Source organism: Durio zibethinus, chromosome 5 (genome assembly GCF_047325235.1).
Source record: "Durio zibethinus cultivar Kanyao isolate XHJ-2024 chromosome 5, ASM4732523v1, whole genome shotgun sequence".
NCBI classification, from domain to species: domain Eukaryota; kingdom Viridiplantae; phylum Streptophyta; class Magnoliopsida; order Malvales; family Malvaceae; genus Durio; species Durio zibethinus.
This window is the reverse complement of record NC_143166.1, coordinates 35,100,136-35,126,933: the sequence shown is the minus strand read 5'-3', so window position 1 is coordinate 35,126,933 and position 26,798 is coordinate 35,100,136. Positions and strand designations below refer to the sequence as shown.

The following is a 26,798-nucleotide window of genomic DNA, read 5'->3' as shown; positions in this document are numbered from 1 at the left end:
GGTAAACTTTCAAAACAAATTTGTTTTTTATGATTTTTAAAAATTAGTTAAATTTATATATATATATATTTATTTTATTTTTTTTCATAAAATTTGTTATTATTATTATTATTATTGTTGTTGTTGTTGTTATTTATTACTTATTTATTTTTATTCTTATTAGTTAATAATTTTTCAACATCTAAACGTGATTACTTGTTACAATTTTTCTAAAAAAAGTATTTTTATTCCCTTCATTATCTAAGTAAAGAAAAAAATCTTTTCTATAATTCCATTTTCATTATCATTGTTTATACATATATATTTTTAGTTATTATTCTTCTTTATTTTTCAAATTTAAAAATATAAAAAGTTTTGAAATCATTTTCATTATTGTTATTATTATTTTTTAGTTATTTTTTTATTTTATAAGGTTTATTTTAATTTTTAATGAAATTTAAAATTATCAAAAAATTAAATTTTATTTTTCATTATTTATTGTTATTTCTTCATTATTGTAAATTTTATATTTACTATTTTGTTTTCTTATCAATATTATATTTATTTTAACATATCCTAAATTATAAATTAAAAATGCTAGAAATAACACAAAAAATAAAAAAATGAAATAATTAATAATTAGTAAAAAATAAAAAAATATCAATTTTCACCGATCAAAGATGAGTCAATGCCATTCAATAACCAATCAACATTGGTTTGGAGCAGTCTAAGGCAATTCTGAACCGCTTCAAATGTTACAAAGTGAGTTGTGTGAATCTTGAGTCAAATTCGAGTTCATGTGCGAATCTTTCTTACCTATAATGATATCGCTTTTGTTTTTTTTTTTTTGTGACACTACAAAAAGTCAAAAAAAAAATTTTGTTACTGTGTTGCCGACGTTGGATTCTCTTACCAAAGAGACTATGATTTTTATATTTTTTGCTTTGTTTTTAGTTTGATTTTTGGTTTTTTTTTTTTTCCTGAAGATTTTTCTTTTTTGTTTGGCAAAGTTTTTATTATCTTTTTGGTTTCACTCCGGTGGAGTCTCTCTCTCTCCCCCCCCCCCCCCCCCTTTTTTTGATCCCTTCCGAGAGGTTTCCTGTGAGGCTCCATTTATAGAGCCTAACCAAGAGACAAACCTTCGAATTTCTCGACCGTGATTCATGCTGGTGATAGGTGTAGTTGGTAGGATGCCAATGGAGCCGTGTACGGCACCTTGGCTCCCCTGATTTCTGTTTCTATGTTTTTTTTTTTTTCATTATTTTCATTTTTTGTTGGTTTTTTTAATTAATTAAATATTTTATTTAATGTTATTGTATTTTAATATTTAATTAGAAAACCAAATATAATAAAATAAAAATAAAAACAGTGGGCTCAGGCCCAACAAATAAAATTAGATCTTGACCCAAATAAATCGAAATTGAACTGACTCAAAGAACTTGGACAAATTTAGTGTCAATTATAAAGCTTTTAGTTATCTCAGGAGGCAAACGGCATTGTCTATTAGCACTTTGATTATTCTTCCAATAGTAGACCTCCCAAGCAGATGAATACTATACTATGAAGTACTCTTGCAACTTTATAAAGATTGTATGCTAATTGTTAATTATATAATAATATATAACGGGATAAAATATTGAAAATTGATTTTTTTTTTGTTTGTTTGTTTGAACTGTCTTTAATTAATTTCATTTAAGCCGTTGCTTTAATTTTATGAAGCCTTGGGTGGTTCAGCAGGCAGCCTCGCCCACTCAAGCTGCTTTTTCTTGAACGACGACGTCAACCTCTTCTTTCTAGTCTTCATCCACTGCTATCTCCTTTCTCTTTGCTGCTTGTTTCTTCCTTATCAGCTGCTAGCTGTTGCTGCTGGCTCTTCTACTTCAAGTAAGGTTGAGACCTGAGACCTTGTTAAAGATAAACAGCACAGCCTTATACTCTAACACTGCTTTTGATCCCTGAAACTCGGTTAAGTACTCGACAGACTTTAATTAATTATGCTAATTACAGGAGTAGTATATGTATTGTACTACTTTTTTTTTAAGACTCAGAAGTTATAACTACTACTAATAATTAAGATTTATATAGAGTACATGCATGTCCATCTTTAATTACCAATTTTAGAGAGCTCTTCAAGGAAATTATAAACTGCAGCGGACTGCTTCTTTAATCCTCCTGCCTCTCTAGGGTCCTTAACTATGGTATGTTGGGAATAATTATATATTAAAACCAGATAAAACAAACAAAAAAAGACTTTTAAAGTAGATTAAAAGCTTAACTAAAATTATGAGACTGGGATGATCGAAAATAATTATTAATAATAATGAAAAATAAGCTAACCTTAATTCATACGGGTAATGTTTTTTTTTTTTTTTTTGAGTAATACTATGTTTGGATTAAAGGGATAGAAAAGAAAATAAAAGAAAGTAATAGAAATAGAAAAATAATTTTTTTATTTAGATAAACTTTTAATTTAAAAAAAAAGTAAAGAGGTGAAAACCCAATAACTTTTTATTTCCTTTGTAATCTTCACTTTTTTAATACCTCAATTTAGAGAAAAAATAAAGAAAAAAATTAAAAAATTTTTTATTTTTATGAGAAGACTTTTGTATCCATATTTTTATTATAATATTAAATTTGATTATATAACCGATACTTTTTACAAAAATAATTTCTTTTTATTAGTATTTTATATAACATCACTTTTTAAAAATATTTTATAATTTTTTAAGTCTTAACAATAAAATAATCTAAATTATTGTTAGAATAAATTAAAAAGATTGAATTATACACAAAATTAAGAATAAATCAATAACTAGCTAATATATCTTATCATATTAAACATACTCAATTTAGTTTAAAAAGATTTATTTATACAAGTTAGATAGTATAAAAATATATTTGCATATTATACGTTATTTTATTAAAAAAAATTATAATTGAAAAAAATATCATAATAAATTATTTCATTCTCTTTTCACTATATCTAATCAATAGTTGTTAAATTTTATTTTCTTTTATTTATTTTTTATTTATTAATTTTAACTATCTAAATAAGAGATATATGTACTCTTTCTATTCCTTTCTTTTTTTTTTCTTTTATTAATATTTATCTAAACATAAAGTAAAGGATAAAGGATAGATTAAAAATTATATATATATATATATATATATATATATATATATATACACCTATACAAATTGAGAGAGGGGTTTTTATAATTATCATTAACTCGAGAATCAGAAAATGTACATGGGAATGCTTGGCCATAATTTGTGTATGAGCAAAACCAAAGAGTAGGAGACAAGTTTAACACATACATTACCAATTACTTAATGGTAGGGCTTCCTTGTTAGCCAACTTAATGAGAATTACGGGTCGGGTGCTTGGGATTGTAATATCTTATAGTTAGTATTTGATGAGAATACTAATAGTAATTACCTTCCTTAAACATTATCAATCGGCATCATTCCCATATATCTTCATCCAATGTTGTATAAATAATATATTTCCTGGGCGAACAACTGCCATAACCTTAATTAGCAAGTACAGGCATTATGCAGAAAGGATGCAGAGCTCTGTATCTTATGAAATGAAGATGTAAAAGACAATGTTAATAAATTACTGCTATAAAATCTGGATTTAGGGGAGTCATTAGACCTTAATAAAATTTCTATTTGCTAACTGGTATGTAGGTTTTCCATTGTCTATTTCCTATTTTATTGCCTTTGAATTGAAGCATTTGATACCATTTGCAAAAATGCTTGTTGTTGCTGTGTTTCCCGACCATAAAGTTGCTGGACTACTGGAGTCAAGGTTGAAATTAATCTTCTTCACCAAGAAAGTGTTACGTGAAAGGAAATCCTTGTTAAATACACATAATTAACACCCCCCCCCCCCCCCCCCCCCCCCAAAAAAAAAAAAGAACAGAAAGGAAATAGTTTACAGCCAAACCACAACTTGGTAACTAAGATCACATTAATATTTGACTGAAAAATCTAAAACAAGGCAAATGCACCCATGAATTAGGTAAGATATATTACAGTCTTTGATAATTTGATCTAAATATTAATAACCTTACTCAAGCCACCCACTTAAACACCAATATCTTGAATTACAACAGCAGAGTCAGTAAACAGCAATTCACATAACTGATTTGTGCATCTTGGCCAAAGCAAAAGTTGTTGCTGGTGAATCAAAAGCTAGCACTCACCCGCAGATGGTGTCAAACTTTAAACTCTTGACAGCTGTTTTATTGCAAGTATTTTGAACATAGCAATCTTCCAATCATGCAAGCAGAGCCGATAACGCATTTTCACATTGGCTTGTAGTTGTAATGAAATTTCACATTAATCCATGGCATAATTAGGGGCCACAGCTAAAATCCTGCTATCTCTAGCTGATCGTGCTGCACCTTCACCCTCTTCTTGCAATTGCCTACCATCATCTATCACAACTTCACAACCAAGTGGCCTTCCCTCCTAATCGATCTCTGCATCACACAGAACTATTAGGAAATAAATAAAATCATCATAATTGTTGAAATACAGTAAAAGGTAATTAAAAAATAAAAATACTAGTTGTTTTTCCTCAAAAGTGATCTTATTCGTTTAATTTCTATTTCTACTTCCGTAGTGGAACTTTAGTTGTTTTTCTCATTCTGCTGATTCACATGCCACCGAATTAGGTCACCCTGACTCATTCCAACCAGCCAGTCTCTGCAAAAGATAAAATTGCTTCAATTTCAAGATAATGGATCCTGTAATCTATCCATTTTGCATGGCTGTAAAGGCTGGGTAGTTTAGCAAACATGATAACTAAGAATCAATATAGACTACATCATTACAGCATCTTGATCTTGCAGTTTCGAAGAAGCAAATTTCAGGCAAAGCTGATAAGAAAATTTTAAACAAAAATATTCATTCCAATGTTTCGGTAAGAATTGCAAAAAAATGAAAGGTTTTACCTGCTTGCTTTAAACCTTCTTCGTGCTGTGTAAGTCGCATGACAAGGGCTTGAGTAACCCTCATAATATAACCTTCCTTTACCTTATATTCTTCCTTTTGTTGATTGGTAGAACCTACTCCATTTTCAGAATGATAATAGTTCATTTTTATCCTCAAATCAAGTGTTTATGGAAAGAAAGAGATTCAAGTAACACAGCTTATATAGTCCTACGTGTACTCCCAGAAGCTGGCTCAGCTGGTTGAGCACCACCTTGGCCAGAATTATCATTTCTATCATCAGCACCATCACTATTTCCTTCTTGAAATTCTGACAAATCAATCTCAGTGGACACCACACTGCATGGTGAAGAAAGATACTATCTCAAAAAGTAAAAAAGGAGACAGAAAAGTTGGGAGAAGAACATTCAGGATTCTATAAAAGTTACCTTATTATGGATGTTTTCAGCAACCTAACAGCTACGCGAACGTGTCGAGGTTGTACCTACAAAAGAACTGTTTTTCTAACTCCAAGGTGCATAAAAATAACAACGAAAGAAAATGTTAGATAGGCTTTTCTAGACAAAGCACCTGAGTTTCCAAATAACTCCGAGCAATGGCCCCAGACAACCAGATTAATGCCTCCAGCTGCCTAACTGTCATTCGGCGGTACACAATTCTGCTGCTGCCAGGAGTTGTGTCACCTCGTCTGATTGCAACATAAGACTCAACCAAGAGTTTTCTTGCTTCTGAGGATAGCTGCATTTCGCCATTTAGCTTCGCAAAGGCAATGAAAAATAACCATATCCTATGCAGTGAAAGGTTGCGCAGAAACCTTTGGTCTAAAAGTTTTTGCATATATATTGTGTCGCTTCAATTGTGCAGAAGTGAATGCAGGATGAAGTGCATCTTTACGTTTCTAGTTAACTCTCACAATATGGTGGGCAATATGGTAATCAGTTTGATCATCTGGGTCGTCGATCATGACATATACCAGATCAAACCTAGAAAGAATAGCTGGAGGGAGAGCAACATTATACTGGAGAGGAAGAAACATAGCATAGCTATCTGTTTACAAGAGAATATATCAAACTTATAACCAGCATCAAATACTGAAAAACTGGGGAAAAAAGATTGCAAATGCCTATTTAAATCAGACTTAATAGATTTCTATGCAGTATGGGAATGCTCTAACTTTCATGCTTTAGACTTATCATAACGCCCTCTGGTAGGATTTGCTGCCGCTAGAATCGATAGCATGGCATTTAATGTAACTCGTATCCCAGCTTTAGTAATGCTTATGGTCTGTTGTTCCATGGCTTCATGAATTGCAACCTTCACATAGAATTGCATATCAGACACCAGATACTTCTGAAAGTAAACACTGTGCTCCAGTGAGACAATATGAACATTACCTGATCTCTGACATCCATTTTGTCAAATTCATCAATGCAACATATGCCATTGTCAGCCAGCATCGGCGCACCTGCCTGGAAATAGGTCAGATGTAATTTTGCAGAGACACCTAAAGCAGGGGTTCAATTAATGAGTTAACAACTGGGATACAGAGAAGAAAAGGTGAGTATAAATTTATTTTCTGTGCCTTTACATTTTGTAAATCAGATGTCTAAATTAGGTTTTCCTTAATAATAATTATCCTCCGGCTGCACAATAATGAAAAGTGACACTGCCTGTCACTTAATAATCAAATCAAACACAGTAACCAATGCTGCATTTCTAAAAAATGGACACTGCCTGTCAGTGGAAGTTTTAAAGTAGACTTTGATGAAGCATTGGATGGTAATAGCACCAAAGGAGCGGCAGGGGTGGTGATAAGGAATTCACAGGGGAAGTATTTGGGGCTGTTTCTATTAGAATATGTGAAGTTAGAGATCCTTTTAGTATAGAAGCATATGCAGCAGTTTAAGCGCTGGATTTTGGTTGAGGGTTGAAGGTGATGCCCTAAGGATTATCAAGAAGCTTATATCTGCAGAAGTAGACATGTCGCCTATTGGAATGATTATAGAGGAAGCCGAGGCAAAGATGACTTTATTTCAGTCATATGTTGATTTCACATACAAGACGTAGCAAAACTTGGTTTGCAATTAGAAGAGAGTGAATTTTGGATTGAAGATTACCCTAGTGTAATACCTTAATGTGTACAAGAGGATTGTAATCAAATTTAATGAATAGAATCTATCATTTTATACAAAAAAAGTTATTGGTGTATGATCTTTTATTTAAAAAACAAAATTATAATCTCTCTTTTTTAAAACAAAAAAATCTTTTGTTTTGTAGATGTACATATAATTAAAGAATTTATATTTAATGCATTATTATATAAATTTTATATACTCGTAGTGAATAAGATGATAATATATAATTAATGTATAAATATCAATTTTTAAAATAAATATATAAAAATTAATATTTTATAAATAATTTACTCATTAATAAAGTGTTATCATCTGAATCATTTCAATAATAAAATAATATAATCCGATTCATTTATAATATATAAATTATATACTGTGCATCAAAAATAAATCTATCCTTGGAATAACCTTAAAAAGACAAAGATTTTAGTTCCCAACTCCTTTTTAACGGAGGTCTGATCACCCTTTCTTCAAAAACACACCTGAAGCATTAGTAGTCTTAAAACCACCACCATCCAAGTAGCGCGCTACTCATCAGCAGCAGCAACAACGACATCTGATACATACACATATTTTATCACACCATTAATTCCCATCACTAACATATAGCCGGCCATGAACAACAACACTACCAGCCACCACCAATTCCATGATAATAATGGACAAGACCAAAAGGGCATCTCAAAGAAGCGGTATATGTTTCTCTTATTCATCAATTATACGTGCCTATTTGTGGGTTCTGTATCATCAAGCTTGCTCTCAAAGTACTATTTCAACCACAAAGGCTCCAGCAAATGGGTTTCCACATGGGTTCAGTCTGCAGGATTCCCTCTCCTTTTCTTTCCCATTTTCCTCCCTTACTATCTGTTCAAATGCACTCAAAGAAAGCCCTTCACTCGTTTCACTTCCGGAATCTTAAGCTTGTCCATGTTCATAGGCCTCATGCTAGGCTTAAACAACCTTCTTTTTTCTTGGGGCAACTCTTATCTGCCTGTATCCACCTCCGCCCTCCTGCTATCATCTCAACTAGTATTCAATCTCATACTGTCCGTAATTATAGTGAAGCAAAAGATCAATTTCATGAACCTCAACTGCGTCATCCTATTGACGTTGAGCTCAATCCTCCTAGCCCTAGGATCCAGTCATGACAGACCGCAGGACCTGACGCGAGCGAATTACTTCATAGGGTTTTTGGCAACAATAGGAGCGGGATTGCTTTTTGCTCTGTATCTACCAATTGTGGAGATGACATACAGGAAGGTGTATTGTTATGCGATGGTGATGGAGATGCAGCTAGTGATGGAGATATCGGCGACGGTATTAGCAAGCGTGGGGATGGCGTGCGACGGGGGATTTGCGGAGATGAAAAGAGAGAGCAGGGAGGTGTTCGACAAGGGGGAGGGCGTGTACTGGGCGACGGTCGTGACCAACGTGGTGACTTGGCAGCTGTGCTTTATGGGAACGGCGGGAACGGTTTTCTTGACGTGTTCGCTGACGGGAGGGATATGCATGACAGCATTGCTGGGCATGAACGTGTTGGGAGGGGTATTGGTGTACAAGGAGGAGTTTGGTGGGGTGAAAGCAGTGTCCACTGTGATGTGTGGGTGGGGGTTTTGTTCCTACGTCTATGGGACATATGTTAGCATGATGAAGCACTTGGACCCTCGTAAACAAATGAATCAGGCTACTGAGATGGCTCAGGGTCAGGATCAGGGTCAAGCCCAAGTGGTAACTGCTTCCTCTGATCATCATCTTGGCCCTGGGGTTTGAACAAATTAATTAATGTTCGCCCTTTTGATTAGTTAGCTGGGATCTGAGTAATGAATTTCTCTGTTTTAATTTCTCCTGCAGCCTTGAAGAAAACAAAATTACTCCTTCTATTTGATAATTAAGTTTGATCATTTATATTATATCTTTATATTATATATATATATATGATGAGTGGCCCGCTTGTTAATTAAATTATCGATATACAGGCTTAATTTTGGATTTTTTCTGAATTTTTTTTTAATTTTTCATGGGTGTTGTAATGTTAGTTATAAATTGATATCATTAACTAAAGATATGAAGAGTTTCAAATCAGTAGTACTATTTCTAGCGCATTATTATCAACATAACCATGATGATTGGCAAAAGAGTGGAAGACCTTTATTCATAGATCACGAGTATGCAGACCTATTCACATTGACTTTTCAACTTACCGTATAAGGAGAGGCAATCCTCTTTTCTTCCATCTTATCTTATATTGTGTGCAGATTAACATGTTTAATTATGTTGTAATTTGTTAATTAATTTTTTTTGTGATTATAATTTAATTATGATATAATAATTAATTATATGAATATAAAATTTTATTACAATTATAATTTTTTGTAATTTAAAAAAAAAGACTTTAACCATTATATGTTCTCATGAAGAAAACTCTACAACTTCAATATGTCGGCATTCAAGATCAATTCATAAATATATACATATATATATATATATATATATATATATTAGTGTTATGTTTCACGCTGTGATGTCGGCTTTTTATATTATTTTGTAATTAGTTTGTGAACCAATGTATGAATTATTTCATTTATTTAAATGTGTGTTTATACTGCGAAATTTATATTTTTCTTATAATTATATCAAAGTTTAAACTTTTATGACAAATATAAAATATAAATATATATTCAATTAATTAACGTGTCATAAGAAAATTAAACTTTACTATTATTATCTTGATCAATATGTTGAAAATAAATGTGAAAAATAAGAGATATTAAATATGGATAACAAAGTAAAAACAATTGAATATAAATATGATATTAGTTTTTTAGGAGAACATATTGAATGATCAATTAAATAATAAAAAAAGTATTGACCACCTTTACTAAATTATGATTTTGATCAAAATACTGAAAAAATATCAATAATGTGACAAACAAAAAAGAATTGAATAAAATAATGTCAAAGAAGAAATCATCTAAATAAAATAAACAATAAAATTACAAAAACAATATAAATCTTAAAGGAAAATTGAATTTTGAAAAAAATGATGTATCATATATTATTAATTATTAATAGCCTTAAAGTGATATGTGTTTTTCGAATTTAAAAAGAAACTAAGAATAAAGTATTTGAAAATTAAAAACATAGAAGAGATATATATGTGATTTTAAATTTAGGGAGTATATATTTCTTTTAATTATTTATAATAAAAAAATCAATAATTTAATTTGTTTTTAAATTTATCAATATTTTAATTAAAAATTAATTACTTGGTTAATGAATATTTTGTCATATATTATTATCTTCTTATCTAAATAATGTCAATCTAACCCCACACCAAAGTTTAAATTCACCATCCATATAAAATATATTTTTTTATCTATTTTAGTCTTAATTATTTTCTTAAGGAATTTTATATATCATAGGACATATAAAAACATTAAAAAAATTATTATTTTAATGCAAATTAAAAATAACTATAAGTATTATATGTTACTGTAGACCTATGATCTTATTTAACTTATTAATGAAAGTCTTTTATGTAACACTTAATTTATACACTTAAAAATAATGTAAAGTGAAAGTTGGTTATATATTTACTGCATATGGAGAAATTATAACAATACAGATCTTTCATAAATGCATTTGGTTTTACTGACTATTATACAAAAATCAATTAATTTAGAATAAAAATATTAAAAAATGTATATTACAAATATAATAATAAAAATGCAATAGTTAAATGTATCCACACTTTACATAATATATATAATAATAATAATAATAATAAACAAATAAATAAATGAAGTCCAAAACTTCAAAATTGTTTACAACGTACTTATATAGTTTAAATGCAAAATGAAGAACAAGTACATGTTTTATATAAAAAATACTCAAGTTATTTTTAAATAAATTATTATTTTTATAATTGAAATGATCCCTGTAATCTTATCTCATTTAAATGAAGATAAAGATTATAAACTATTTAGCATAAAAATTTGGATAAAAATGATTTTTAAGATTTGAAATATCTTTTAAATTTAAATAATAAGGCTATTCGGTAGCTAATTACAATTAAAAAACTATCTTGTATATAGACACTCTAATCTGTTTAGGAGTCTACAAGATTAATTTTGATAATTAAAAAATAAAAAATAATAAAAATAAAAAACAAAAAAAGTAGTTGAATTTGTGAAAAATTGGATTGAAGAGTTTGGGATGGATTGGAAGAGGTTGAATGAGACTAAAAGTCAAGAGGAAATTGAGACTTTTATTCGGCTTTGAATTCTGTCCTATAAATATAGACCCTAGCCAAAATTAAAAAACATAGAGAAAATGAAAAAAGAAAAAAAAAAGGTGTTTAGAAAGTAGAAGCAAGGGAAAGGTGTTACGACAATCCTAGGATTTTTTAGAATTTGTTTTCAAAATTTTGGTAATTTTTTTTTGAAAAATTTTCAAATTTCGACAAATTTTTTGGCTACATTTTTTAGTTTTTTGCGTGTTTTTCCAATTTTTGGTGAAATATTCAACCGGATTCTGGGTTGCTAGAGAGAGAGAGAAAATAGGGAGAAAAGAGAGAGGGAAGAAGGGGAATATGCTAAAAAGGGTCAGATTTAATTTTATATACTCTGCTAAAATGATGTCGTTTTGAAATTTAATAAACCCCATGATTCGCGCTTTTTGCCAATGGATAACCCGACCTGAGCGCCAATCCAATTCTGTTAACCCACGTTCTAACTTATTCTCTTAGCCGACCTGAGCCGCGCCAAGTCTTCAAGCCACGTTCCTCGAACCATGGTTTCTGTCTCGAGTCGAGCCGATTCTAGCCACAAGTCGAGCCATTTTTTGGTTTTTTTTTTGTATTTTATTTATTTATTTTATGTGTTTATTTATTTTTTTTTTAGAATTTTTGCATGATTTGATTTTATAAAAAAAATAAATTTTAGAAATAAATATTAATTATCCAATGATGAAATTTATAAAAATTCCAAATGGTAAATTTCTATAAAATTCATATGTGAGAAATTTTATCTAAATTTATCTCAAATAGTGCAATAATTTAGATAAAGTTTTAACAACAATAATTAATATTTATTTTCAAAACAAAGAAAAAGAAGAGAAAAAATATAAAAATTTTGAAATTAAATACAAATTACCCAAAGATGAGATTCTTAAAAATTTCAAATGGTAAATTCTTAAGAAATTTCTAGGTGATAAAATTTTATCTAAATTTATCTCAAATGGTAAAATAATTTAGATGAAGTTTCAATAAAAGAAATTATATTCTTTTTCAAATAAAAATTTGAGTTGAAAATATTTGATAATCATCCCATGATGAGATTCTTAAAAATTTTAAATTGTAAATTTCTAAGAAATCTCTAAATGAAAATTTTTCTTTAAATTTATCATAAATGGTGGAAGAATTTAAATGAAATTTTAAATAAAAATAATTGTTATATTATTTTCTTTCAAAAAAAATAATAAAAAAATTTCTAAATAGGCCCATGGTGAAAAATTTAGAAATAAAAAAATAATTAAAAAAATTTCTAAATAGACCCAAATTATGAAAAATTTAAAAATTCAAAAAAATATGTTTTTAATTTGGCAAAAATGGTGAAATAATTAGATATATTTTCAACAAAAAAATAATAAATAAGCTTTTTTTCGATAACGAAGCTTCTTCAAGAAAATAAATAAGATCATTAAATACTATTGAGGTAAAAAAATATTTTTAAAAATGCTATCAGATTGATGAAAAAATCTTATAAATTATTTTCAATATTTAACATAAAAATTTGAAACTATTAGACTCAAGACCCTAAGATAAATTTAAAATAATATGGTATCATCATTCGGATGGGTATATGGGGGTGCTATAACCTTCTTCATATGTAACCGAACCCTTGAATCTTATTCTGGTTAGTAGACCCTAAACTATTCTTTTATGGACCCTTAGTCAAGTTTAGGAGCTCTTTAAAATGATAGATTTCTTAGGTGACCAATCACATATAATAAAAAAGATTTGTGGTGACTCCATCAATTTGTTAAGTCTAACTATAGATTTATAGATCTATATGTTATGATATTATGTGTCAATAATATAGATTGTCCACATAAAATTACATATAAGCAAATTTTATCGTGTAACATATATGTTATAATATAATATTATATATGATATGATGATATATGATTGTATTATTTAAATAATTTTGATTTAGATTAGACATACATAAAAAATACTAGTTAAAATTTATAAATTTATATTATAAATATTATATCCAAATTAAATATTACTAGATAATGTCTCACATGTTACTATAGTTCAACAACAACAACAATTAAAAACATTAAAATATATTTGTACATACCTATTTTATTAGCATGTGAAATATTAAGCTTTTTAAAAACAAATGTGAACGTTTGTCATGAGCAACCAAAAAATAAATAAATAATAAAGAATTGAAATGGGTTGAGAATTTTGCAACACAAATCAATATATTTACGAGCAGGTTCTTTCAATACTTTTCGAATTTGTAAACTAGGTCTTTCAATTGATGGATTTTGCAAAAGAAAATTGTAAATTAGTGGCTATATTTATTAATAAATCTTAAGAGTTTAAATAAAATGATAAAAAAAATACTTATAAATCGGTGAATTTTTTTTTAGATAAGCAAAATCTGGATGAAAACTGAATAACTAAAAATAAGTATTTTTTTAAGGTTTTTTTATATAGGCTTCTGCAAGATCAACAATAATAAATAAATTAACAGGACAATGGTTAGAAAAGAAAGAGGAAAAGGTTTCATCATCATTGAGTTTAATGAATTAAACTTTACACTTTTTCTTCGTAAATGGATTAATTGTGATAATGGGGTGAAGAAACCAATAATTATTGAAATTAAATATTTGTTGATTTGAACATTCTCTTAGATAATTGTAAAGTTTTAATTTACAAGTTGAAAGGTCAAACCAATATGTGAAGTTGTAAAGTCAAACAAATAAGAAAAATTTCTTTAAAAATAAGAGAATAACTTATTTATAAAGTTGACACGTAACACCTTTTGAAAAAATTGAAGGTTCAAATAGAATTATGTTAGATAAAAAAAAAGTTCTATGTAGTTATTTAGTTCAACAAAAAAGGTAGTATAAATAGTTTTGTCTTCAATAATTAAACTAAAGTTTGTTGTCAAAAGAAGAATAATCTTTTTAGTAATTTGATATCCAAGCATGTTACTGTAAGATTGATTATTTTTATACTGTTCAATCTTCCATTATTGTTAAACTACAATACAAAGAAGGGTAAAATTGTATTAATAAGATTAGATTGCATCTAAAAAGGTTTGTATTGTATTTTTTTTTTTTTGGTAGAATTTGTGTTCAAGAAAGAAAGTTTGTATTATATTACCTTTTATTTCAAGCTAATCGATCATCATCATGGGTTCTTTCTTTGCACTGTTTGTGATAAAAACAATTTTAAGTTAAATTTGGTAACATTTTTTAATAATTTTTTTTATTTTTTATTGTAAGTTCTTAGGGAATAGATCTGAAGGCAATGTAACCTATATTGGTGAGTCTTGAAGCTATCATCAACATGACATGATCCATGTGTATTTATATTATTTAATAAATATGTTATATCCATGTGTATTTATATAATTTAATAAATATGTTATACTTAAATTACATTAAATATTGAGTATATTTATCCACAACTAATTAAATTCATGAATGTCATAGATTCATGAATAATTAAATTCATGAATAGTTGGATTAATTCATTTTGTATTTGATTAAACATTAAGTATATTTATTCATAATTAATTAAATTAATAAATATCATAAATTCATGAATGATTAAGTTCGTGAATATTAATTTTGGATTTGATTTATAATTAATTGATAGAAATATGAATATAAATCCAAATTTTTAAATGATACTAAACACGAAATACATTTATCCATTATTAACTGAGTTTATGAGTATTATAGATTCATGAATGTTTAAATTCATGAATAATCAAAGTATATAGTAATGTTAAATTAGATATTATTAAATAAACATTGATGACATGTTAAAAAAAACTAACATGACAATTAAAAATAGCTTATATTGTAGTGTCCAGATGTCACAATGTTGCAAATGGGCTAATGTGGAGCTTATGTGGCATTGTCCACAAGTCAAAATTCCAACAAACAGTGAATAAAATATATATGAGTTATATATATATTTATTTATTTATTTATACACATATATATAGTATCTAAACAATCGTGCAAATATATTTTTAAATACAAAAAAAAAAAAAAATTATTGTCACCTAAAGCCATCGGTTAAGAACCAAATATTCAATATTTATTCAAAATATTTCGTAAAGAACTAGAATTCATTTTAATCAATAAACAGGTAATATCTATGTACTAAAAGATAAAATATAAACACATATTTGTTGCCATTACATTTTATATTTGCCATAATTATCTCCAAATCAATACAACTTATCATCTTATGTGGATATTTTAAAAATAACTATTAATAAATATAAATTTTGATATAAATAAAGCTGTAATTCCACAGCAACAATGCATTGAATAAATCTTCAACCAATTCCCAAATATGTCCTCGAAAACGAATTGAATTTCCATTTTAATGTTGCCACGCAGTCACGCACAAGTTTTGATTGGGAAAAATATAATTATCCTCGTACGATTTAATGGAAAATAGACTTTATCCTTTCTTTTTTTTTTAATTTTAAAAATACTCTCTTACCCTCATGAGGTTTGGTAAAATGTAAACTAACCCCTCTCTACTCTGAGGTGTTATTTATTAAGTTAATCTTAAAGGAAACCATAATATGTCCTGGTTAATTATTAATCATTTATTTCACTCTTATTTATGTTTTTTCTTTTCATTTTTTCTTATACCTAAGACTTTTTTTTAACTGTAAAATAATATAATTTAATTAATTTTAAAATTATCTTTAATTATTATTAAATTAAAATTTAATTATGTTATATTCTTCTTTTAAACATAATTATGTTTTATTCTAATTCAACTACATGCTAAATATTTTTAAAATAATTTTTAATCCTACTACATACTAACTTTGAGATGAATTTATTACACTATTTTTATTTAAAATAAATTAATTACTATTATTTAAAAAAAAAATTAGTGATAAAGAAATAAAAAAGAAAATACAAGAAAATAAAGGAGAAGAAAAACAAAAAAAATATAATTATGATTCATGAGATTTTATTGAAAACAATCTTACCTCTATTAGTTTGAAAAGCACATTTTTCTCTATAGCAAGGTAACTAATATTATTTCAAATTTTATTTAAAAATTAAAAACACACTTGTTTTGTTTTTTTTCTCCTCATTTTGGTCCTTTCCTAAAAGTACAAATAGATTAAAACAGCTACAAAGAAGAAAATTAAAAGAAATAAAAAAAGATTAAAACATATTTGAAATTTTTGTTCAAAAAAACTATAACAAAGAAGATAAAAAAATTCAACAAAAAATCCAATTTGAAATACTTTTTAATTCGACCATGTCTTAAAAACACAATAAAAAAAAAAAAAAGAACACCATTAAGAAAAAAGAAAAGCTGGAATTTTTATTAATATTTCAGTTTTTTTTTTCTTAAATGTTTCACAACCTATCATAAATCACCACATAAAAAATTGAACACACAAAAAAAAAAAGTTAGAAAATTTTGACTAGGATAGCGAAAAAGTGGTAATTGAGGGTTTTCGACTTTAGATTTTCGTTAAAAAAAAAATGTTGGTTTTGTTAAGACATAGTCAAAAAATGAAAAAAAAAAGAAAGGTTTAAGAAAAAATAATAGGTGAAAGCTTTAAAGGTGGAGAAAATAAGAAAATAATAGCTTCATCGATAAGATCTAACAGCTAGAATGATGACAATGAAGAAATCAAAGATAGAAGGTTAGAGTGTTTCTTTAGAGAAATAATAAGGAGCAGCATTAGAGAGATAAAATGAAGAGGAAAATGAGGTACGGTTACGGTTACGGCTTTTTCATGTATATATTGTAGATTTCTAAACAATAATGTTTTAATTAGTAGGCTAAGTGGTTTTAAGATAAATAATTAGTAGGTTAAGTCACCAGAAATTTAAAAAAAAAGAAAAGAAAAGAAAATAAGAGGCAGGTTGGACTAAGTTCATTAAATTGATTAAACTCAATTGTAGTTAAGATACCTACCCATTCTTCATATTTTTTATTTTACTTATATAATGTTTAATTTTTATGCATTAATTAAATTTATAAAATTATTTTAAAAAGTAATGAATAATAAAAAATGATCAATTGACTAAATTATTTTAAAATGTCAAGAATAATAAAAATTACGAAAATGAAATTATTAAATCAATATATGCTAAATCAAAATATAAATATTTAAATATGAAATGCAAATCAAATCATCAATAACACTTGCCAATATACATTTAGATTATGTAGGTTATTAATAATTACTTTTAATATATTTAATTTTTATAATTAAAAAATATATAATTATTTTTATATTAGCATATATATAGATATACAATATTTAATATTTTCATAATAAAATTTATTTAAATAACAAATTTTACTCTCACAAAAAAAAAAAAAAAAACCATGATACTTTAAAATAATTATCTTTGAATTCATTAATACTATTATTATTTATAGCTTTATTTAATTATGATTATTCTTTTTTAATATTAGTTCTTTTTTATTTTCTTGCTAGATTTTTATTATTAGTTCAGTTAAGATTTTTTTTAATATTTGAAAAAATTTTACATTAATGTAAATTTTATATTTTATTATTAAATAAAAATGATTAAAATTTAAAATATTTTTAAGACAAATAAATTTAAGAATTAAAAAATGTAAAATTTATATTAATATAAATGAATACCTACTTTTATATATATATATATATATATATATATGCATTTCTGATCTCTTTTTGAAATGATTTGTCCTAATAAAAAAATCTTACGATATTTTTTGCGATTATAAATGTGATGCTGACACAGACTCGCATACGTTCTGTTAAAGCAATAATTATAATGAGAATTAAAGACTAGTAGTAATCATTAATGATAAAGTAGAAATATATAGATAGAAATAATTGAATTTTTTGTGGGATGTCTAATCACACATTCCTTTATTTTTTAGTTTTTTTTTTAAGTATACTTACTTTATTCTTTTAATTACCTTGTGATTTAATTAGTATTTTTTTAAAGTACTTAACTTACTTTTTTTTCTTTTTTTTTTTTTTTAAATACTTACTTTATTCTGTTAGTTACCTTGTGATTTAATTTGTATGCCCTTTTCTCCGATCGTGGAGTAATTAAGGTTAAGTATGGAGATGGTTATGACATAGTTCGGGCGACCAGCTGTATATAATTACTTCTTTAATCCACATCATTTATGAATTAATACAAGTTTAAGTCCATTCGAAAGCATTATGTGCAAGCTAAAAACTTTCATCTGGCATATGTTTCAAATAAAATAAAATAAAATATTTGATTGATACCATAAATTTTAATTTCATTCTGAAATTTACAAATAATTAGATATGGATATTCTATTGAAAGTTTCTCCTATTTATGAGGTGCCCTTTTAATGTTGCTATTGAAAGTATTTTTTGTGTTCAAAACTTATTTTTAATCAAAAAGCAATGTTAAATAAAAAAAAAAAATTAACTTTTCAATTTAAAGGCTTGATTTTTAACCCAAATCAAAAATTTTTTTATAAAGTGCTTTTACAATGAAAAAAAATGCATTTAGGTTTTAAAAAATCACTTTATTATCCCTATATTTATAATATTTATTATTTTATTCATATTTTTTAAAAACATTTTAATTATTCATATCACTTTCTTACAATAATACCAAACACTTAAAATTTTAATCACGTTTTTTAAAAGTATTTTTTCCAACTCATTTTTTTTAACAACAATGCTAAAATAGCCCTTACTATTAGACAACTAATTAATAGGTAACATATACGAATTATTAAAATAAAAACAAAATTAATTAAATAAAATTTAAAGTTATACTTATATGTAGCAAATTAAAATTAATTATACATTTGGAAACTAAACCTACCCCCTCCCATTTATTTTCTAAATGTTTGCCTACATTAATTCTCCCTCTCAGGTTGACTCTTGATTCTATCATTGTTCTCCTTATGCTCATTAATATGAAATTTTGATTTGGCTTTAAAAAATGTTAAATTACATAAAATCACCTTATGGTTTAAAATAAATTTGAAGTAATCCATAGGATTTAAAATGTGACACTTAATTATTTTATAATTTGTTTTATTTATTTTTTACCCAAAAATTTAACTTTTTCTATTATTTCCAATTTTTTTGTTTTTTTTTCTCCTCCAACAATTTACTCTTTTTTCTTTATTTAATTTCTCCATTAGCCTTCTAACCACTGATTCAAAGTATTCGAAAACTTCAAAAGGAACCCTTCTTATTTCTTATGTATTATTTGTACGATTGGATTATGGATTTGTTGGATTTCTACTTTTCGACTTTTTGCTGATTTAGGCTTTGTTCAATTTTTAGGTTTGGATTTACGAGGTATTGTATATAAATTTTTTTTGGTTGTGTGCGAATTTGGGTTCGCATGTGTTAAATTTTCATTTGACAACCACACCAATTTTCAAAGACAACCGTTAATAGAGCAAATAGTCTCGAAAAAACCCAAAAATAAACCCAGCAGCCACGAAAAAACCTGTAGAGCTTGAATCCACCTTAAATTAACCACACCCAATATACCCACAAAATAATTATAAATTCACATAATAACCACAACAACTCATTATTAAAGGTTTATATTTTTTGTGAGTTTCGGTTTGAATTTTTTGAGAATTTTTTAATTTTAAAACAGAGACAGAAAAAGAAAGAAAGGAATATTGACTGGCAATACAGTGAACAACAAGTGATGCATAGACGATGAAATAGACGGCAATTGGTGGATGTTATGGTGGGCTTCATCAGAAATTGGATTTTGTTCTTAGAGTTAACTATGTTGAAATAAATTAGAGAAAAGATTAGAGAATGTTGGAGAGAGAAAATAAAAATAAAAAAAAGTTTAAAAAAAATGAAAAATGTTACGATTTTGGGTAAAAAAATAATCAAATAAATCATAAAATAATTAAGTATCAATTTTTAAATCTCATGAGTCAATATTAATCTACCTAAAACCACAAACTAATTTTATGTAATTTACCTTTAAAAAAAATATCTCTTCTCTCTTTTCTGTGAGCATAACGACTCTCTCTCTTTCTTTGGTGTTATTTTTATATCTTATCTCACTTTGCATTCCTCAATCAACTCATTGCTCCAAGTAGTTGCAAGTACACATCTTTAGCCTCGTTTTCTTGCCTGCCCTAATGAACATTTGATTTCCAATTTCTTCTTTTTAATTTAAATGTTAAAGTGAAACACATCAATGAAGATTGAATAAGGACCCTACAGTGCTCTTAAATTGATTTGGAAGAATATTTTAGAGATTATAGAGTACATAAAAGCATGCCTTTTTTGAATAGTAAAAGAAGAAAAAGCTATTGATAAGGAATGAGAGCCATATTCCTGAGATGAGAACCTCACGACAATATACATACATACATATATATATATATATATATATGAACACGTGTTTCCATCTTCCTTATTCTCCAGAGTTCCTAGCCCTTGGAAGCATACTTTTACTTTTGACTCTAACATCTCATATATATATATATATATATATATATATTAGTGTAGTTTTTACATTTTTTTTAATTATAATTATTAAATTTAAAAAGTGATTTTGATTCAAATGAATTATAAATTTAATTTTAAAAAAATTTTAAAAATATAAATAAAATTAAACCCTTTTCATATATAAAATATTTTTATCCTAATAAATGAAGTGAATTAATAAAAATAATTATACACTACATATAACTTTTCGCAGATGCAACCCAACCCAAACTGTTAAGGTGGCTGGTCATCCACTATATATAAATATTAATTATATTTTGTCTCTAATATCTATACATAAATAAATCTTACAAAAAAAGTTGGTTTTACTTTGCCAGTTTGTTCTCTTATTGTTCATTTCAAATTCTTGCTTTGTCTGCAATTAAAAGGCTTGTTGTTATGTCCATACCTAAAACGAATGATAACATATATATGTATATGTATATGTATATAACTGGGCAATAATGTTATTGTCCTAGTAAAAGCAAGTCCATTGATAGGCTGCTTTTCTGCGCCTTCCCTAAGCGCAAGTAGTGGGTGGAGGGCCACACAATGAAGGACACACTGCCCACTGGCTACTGGAGAAGCACGCTCTCCAGTTGGTGTTTGAAACACTAGTGGAAAGAAAATAAGACCATTGGACCATGGGGACTGGAGAGATGGATCTTCTCCCTCCCCCAGCTCCAGCCGGAACAACAATAAAACCGATTTATAAAAGTTGTATGCATGACTTAATATTAGCTACCGTTGAAAAAATTTTGAAATGGTGGGAGTAATTTAGGTATTATAAAATGAGGTGAGAAATAAGTTAAGAAAGACAAATTGTAGAAGGATTGAGAAATCTAACTATTAAATCAAATGAGTTAATATATTTATTTATTTTTAATTTTAAAGTGATTTGGCAAAATTAATGATTTTTTTTTGTTTTTATTTTTTAAATATTGAAATTATTTTTTGATGGTGGTAAAGCATTTCATAATAATACATGTAGCACAAAGACTTTTTTTTCAATTATCTTGCTTATTTTTCAAAAAATTACATCTAGATTAAATAGATTTTGAAAATAGTTTTTTTAAATCGTCTTACTTATTTATTAAATTATATAAAATCCAAAACAAATATTTTAAATTTATCTTACTCAATTAAAAAATTACATCTAAATTTGTACAAATCCAGAAACGAAGCATGGGTCTTTGTCCTCTTCTATATTAAAGCAGTCCCAATGTGATCATATCACCTAATTAATTAAAGTAGTTGCATTTACTTTAAATCATGATATCCTGCTAATTAATTAAGGTAGTTGAAGTAAAAAGGGCAGTACAAAAGCAAACTTTTTTAAATCACAAATCACTTTTAATTAGATGCTTATATATATATATATATGACTTTTGAAGGGATCTTGTATGTATGGGGCATGTTTAATTTCGGCTGACTATGCTTTTCTCATATTATCCCTATGCTAGGTTTGTATTTATGTTTTGCGATGCATGTATAAGTATGTATTACAAATATAGTATATGTTACAAAATGGAGTCAAATTCTAAGGTGTTTTGGAAACTTTTGACTTAATGAAGCTTGATTTTATATGGATGTAACTAGTTAAATGAAACTTGGTTGGTAGTTATCCAGTGATGTTAAAATTTAGTTAGTAAAATCTGAGCATTGGTGCACTAAAGTGTTAGCATTTCACAACTTGCGAAGAAAAAAATTGGATGGGATAAGAAGAGGGATATATAGATCTATATATGATATACTATAAAAATAATTGATCCCATGCAGATAGAAATTGAAAGTGTAATTAGGTCTGGTGGTTGCAAATTGGAGAAATTTGATGGGCAGGAAAGTAGATACCTATGCAGCAGGAGAGAGAGGGGCAGAGTTTGGGACAAGTGATATCATGAATGATGGGGGAGCAGAGGGGATCGAGATAGTCTATCATTTTTATTGGCCTGTCCTTACCCTAAAATAAATAAAGATTAAAGAGTTCAAGCATTGCATCTGCATGCATAAACAAGTAAAGTGACATATATATATATATATATATATAGGTGAACAAAAAGAAAAAGGACAGCACCACAGCTCATCAGATGGATCATGGATCAAATTCGTCCAGGAAAAACCCTAGACATCAACTTCTTCTTTTTGTGTTTGTGGTGCCCAAGAATGCTTCCGCAAGGGCGCACCCCACTATGATCTTTTGTCAGATATTCTTCCATGCATTGCTCCCCCTATATATTTTCTATTTTCTATTACTCCATCTCCACCAATATATAAAAATGCTACTACTAATCATTAATTTAATAGCAATCCGCTACTTTTTTTTTTTTTTTTAATTTGGTTTTTCCCGTGAGAAAGGGTTTGGGAGTTGCATATATCGTTGAGAAAAGCGTTAAGATTCCAACCTAGTAAAATGGCGACAAGGAATTATTCTTTTGACTCAGTCCATTTTTTTTTGTCTGTACACCTGATGTACTAACCGGAATCTATCCAGCAACGGAGGATTTTGTTCCTTTAATTTCTCTTGATTTTTTCACCGTTAATTATCTTTCCTTTTCAATTATCGAAAATGATTGAAAAACACAAGGTGACTATAGGTGAGGGTGTTTTCTTTTCTTGTTCTTTTTGTTTTTGTTTGGTTTTAATAACGAGAATAAGTCAAGCAAAAATCTATTAAGAATTGACGGCTGTGGACATTAATTAATCATGCTAATTAGATGGGGAAAGATTACAATCTGCGAACAGTCAATGCTGAATTAGAATTACACAATAATTTGGATGTTTGAAGCTTCCTTATCATATATGCTTAAATTTAATTAGTTTTCATGCTAAAGCACACTTGTAGTTTTAAATCTTTAATTTGGGTTTTATTTTTATCTTTAATCTTTAAATTATTTTATGATAGTCCCAAATTTTTTTAAAAGGTTGTCCATATGATCACTCTACATAAAAATAAAAAGGTATTACAAATCAAAATAATGAATTCAGAATTATTATTCTTTACAATCATATCAAAATGTAGATATTATAAAGGAAATAAAATTTATAAAAATTTTTTAAATGAAACGAAAATCTAATTTTTCTCTTAATTTTAAAAATTCAACTAGAACCAGGGTAAAATTGTATTTTAGTTTCCTTCAAAATAATTATAAAATTTTTATTTTTTTAATAAATATATTTTAGTATGATAATAAAAAGTAATAATTTTGAGTCCATTACCTAATTCTATTTATTTTTATTTTATTTTATTAAATTTTATTTTTTCAATATTTACAAATTTTGATAATAATATAAAATTAATTCCTATTAAAAATAAAGTTAGAAACTATTTTTAACAAAAAAGAAAGAAATAATGCATACCAGAATAATCTAAATATATTTATTAGTAAAAAAATAAAATTTTTAAAATTTTAAAAGGAAACAAAATTATCGTTTTTCCCTTAATTTTGAAAATTCAACTTAAAATCAAAGGAAAAAGTGGTACCTTATTTTCTTTCATAATAATTATAAAAATTTTATTTTTTAATAAATATATTTTGTTATGATAGCAAAAAGTAATAATTATGAATCCATTACCCTAATTCTATTTCTTTTTTATTTTATTTTAGGAAATTTTATTTCCCTAATATTTATAAATTTTGATAAAAATATAAAATTAAATCCAATTAAAAATAAAGTTGTAGATTATTTTTAACAAAAAAGAAAGAAATGAAATATATTCAAATAATTTTGACTTTCAAGTTAAAAAAACAAAATGAGAAGAAATGAACGTAACTGAGGTGAAAATATTTAGATAGATATGTAATAAGATTAAAAGAGACAAATTTAGAAATGAAGAGATTTTAGAAAATTTAGGGTAAGTTTGAATTAAGGAAAAGATTAAAGAAAGCTATTTGAAATTATCTGCACATGTGAAACTTAAGTCTATTTATGCACCAATTATGCAAAATAAGTTTTTAAATTTAGGAGATACCAAAACTTCTAGAAGTAAGCCACGAAAGATATAGATGCAAGTATTAAGAAATGATATAAATGTTAAAAAAAAATAGTTGAAAAGCTTGTTATTAATAGAAATGAGTGGCATAAAAAAATTTAAAACTATGACCTAAGATGATTTCTTTTTGGGCCTCTCATACAATCAATTTTAGAATTATGAGATATAAGGCTTAATTTGTTATTGTTATTGTAATTTGGACTCTTGAGTGTTTGTTATTTATTTTCTAAAAAACAAGCTTGTATATACTAAATAATTAATAAAGTTTACATTCTAACTATAATTTTAAATTTAAAGAGTAAGAATCATGCTCAATTGCTAAATGATCTTTAATGAATTACTTATAATAAACTATTTCCTCAAGAGATTATAATAATAAATAAATTTATTGTGTTAGGTTGGCATAATTTTAGAGAGTTCTAGATTATACTATTAATAATTTTAAAAAATGTACTTTCTAAATTATTAATTATTATTTACTTTTATTTAATTAAGTGTTAACACATTATTTGAATATGTTTCCTTTCTTTCTTTCTTTTTTTTAATTCTAACTTTATTCATAATAGAATTTAATTTTATATTTTTATCAAAATTTATAAATATAAGGAAAATAAATTTTGATTAAATTAGAATAAAGAAAGAAAATAAAATCATTATTGATCCAAAGTTATTATATTTGCTATGATATTAAAACGTATTTATTACAAAGAAAATAAAATTATTAAAATTATTAAGAAGTAAACTAAAGTACCCCTTTTCTTAATTTTCAGGTGAATTTTGAAAACAAGGGGCAAAAAAGGATAGTTCTATTTCATTTTTAAAATTTTTAAAAGTTTTATTATTTTCTAATAAATATATTTTAGTATGATAGTAAAAAATAATAATTTTAGATAAATTATCTTTAAGTTGTAATTTTTTTCCTATTTTTATGCAAAATTTGATTAAATAACCATATTGACACCATTTTAAAAGATTTGAAAATATCATGAAATAATTTAAAAATTAAGAATTAAAATAAAACCTATATAAAAAGTTTGATACTACAAATGGAGTTTGCCCTAATTTCCATTCAAGGACAGAATCTTGTAAGCCCTAACAAAAAGTATGGTTGCAGCCATACATTCTATTTTCTAATACATGCATTCAGAATCGGCAATGCTTGATGTGTTGTGGAATTAATTTGAACTCTAAACCCTAAATCCAAAAGTTAAAAAGTGATTGAGGGTATGAGGCTTGAGCCTGGTGGGCTGGTTTGAGAATGGACCCATTTTTTAGTAACCACGAGGTGGCCCAGTGAGCAAGGAGCTGATAGACAGTCTGATAGTGCTGCCTGCTAATTAGGCAGTAGCAATGGGGAAAATGAGGAAAAATCAATAAGAATTAACTGATAATCTCAAAGGAGCAAAAAAAGAGAAGTTTGTTAGTGGCTGCGAAGGGCCTAAGTTCGCATGATTTGTTAATTGTTGTACAAAAAAAAAAAGTATATTTATTTTGTTTTAATGGTATCTTTTCTTAATAGGTGGTATCCTTAATATGTAAAGAGAGAGAGAGAGAGAGACGCTGCAATCTGCGCATGAAAAAGAAAAGAAAAACACTGAGATGATTTAGGCATGCCGCCATCGACGTCCTAGACTCTGGCTCTAATTTATCCCTTTCAGCTACATAGCACTACCTTTAATGTCAGAGGTAGTTGTTACAGCAAACGGCATTCCCCGAGAACTAGATGAAATCTTTATGGATGTTATGTACACGATGAGTATAAGTTAACGAAGGCTGTTGGAGAATAAGTATGAGAGCCTGCAAAGGAAAAACACAAATATCCTGTGGCTTCATTCAATAAACTGCTTGGCCTATATGCAATACTAATAACTTTTCAATCCAACGTTTTTATTTACTGCTTTGGCCTTTTGAACTTTTTGTTTAATAACTTTGGCCGTATGAACTTACTAACAATTCTTAAAC

General features: G+C 26.9%; 2 pseudogenes; one reads left to right on the top strand and one right to left on the bottom strand.

The window, feature by feature from the left end:
- Window positions 1-4,025: 4,025 nt before the first annotated feature.
- Window positions 4,026-7,591, bottom strand: LOC111281720 (DNA replication licensing factor MCM6-like; annotated as a pseudogene).
- Window positions 7,425-9,093, top strand: LOC111282593 (putative purine permease 4 pseudogene; annotated as a pseudogene).
- The last annotated feature ends 17,705 nt before the right edge of the window (window positions 9,094-26,798 follow it).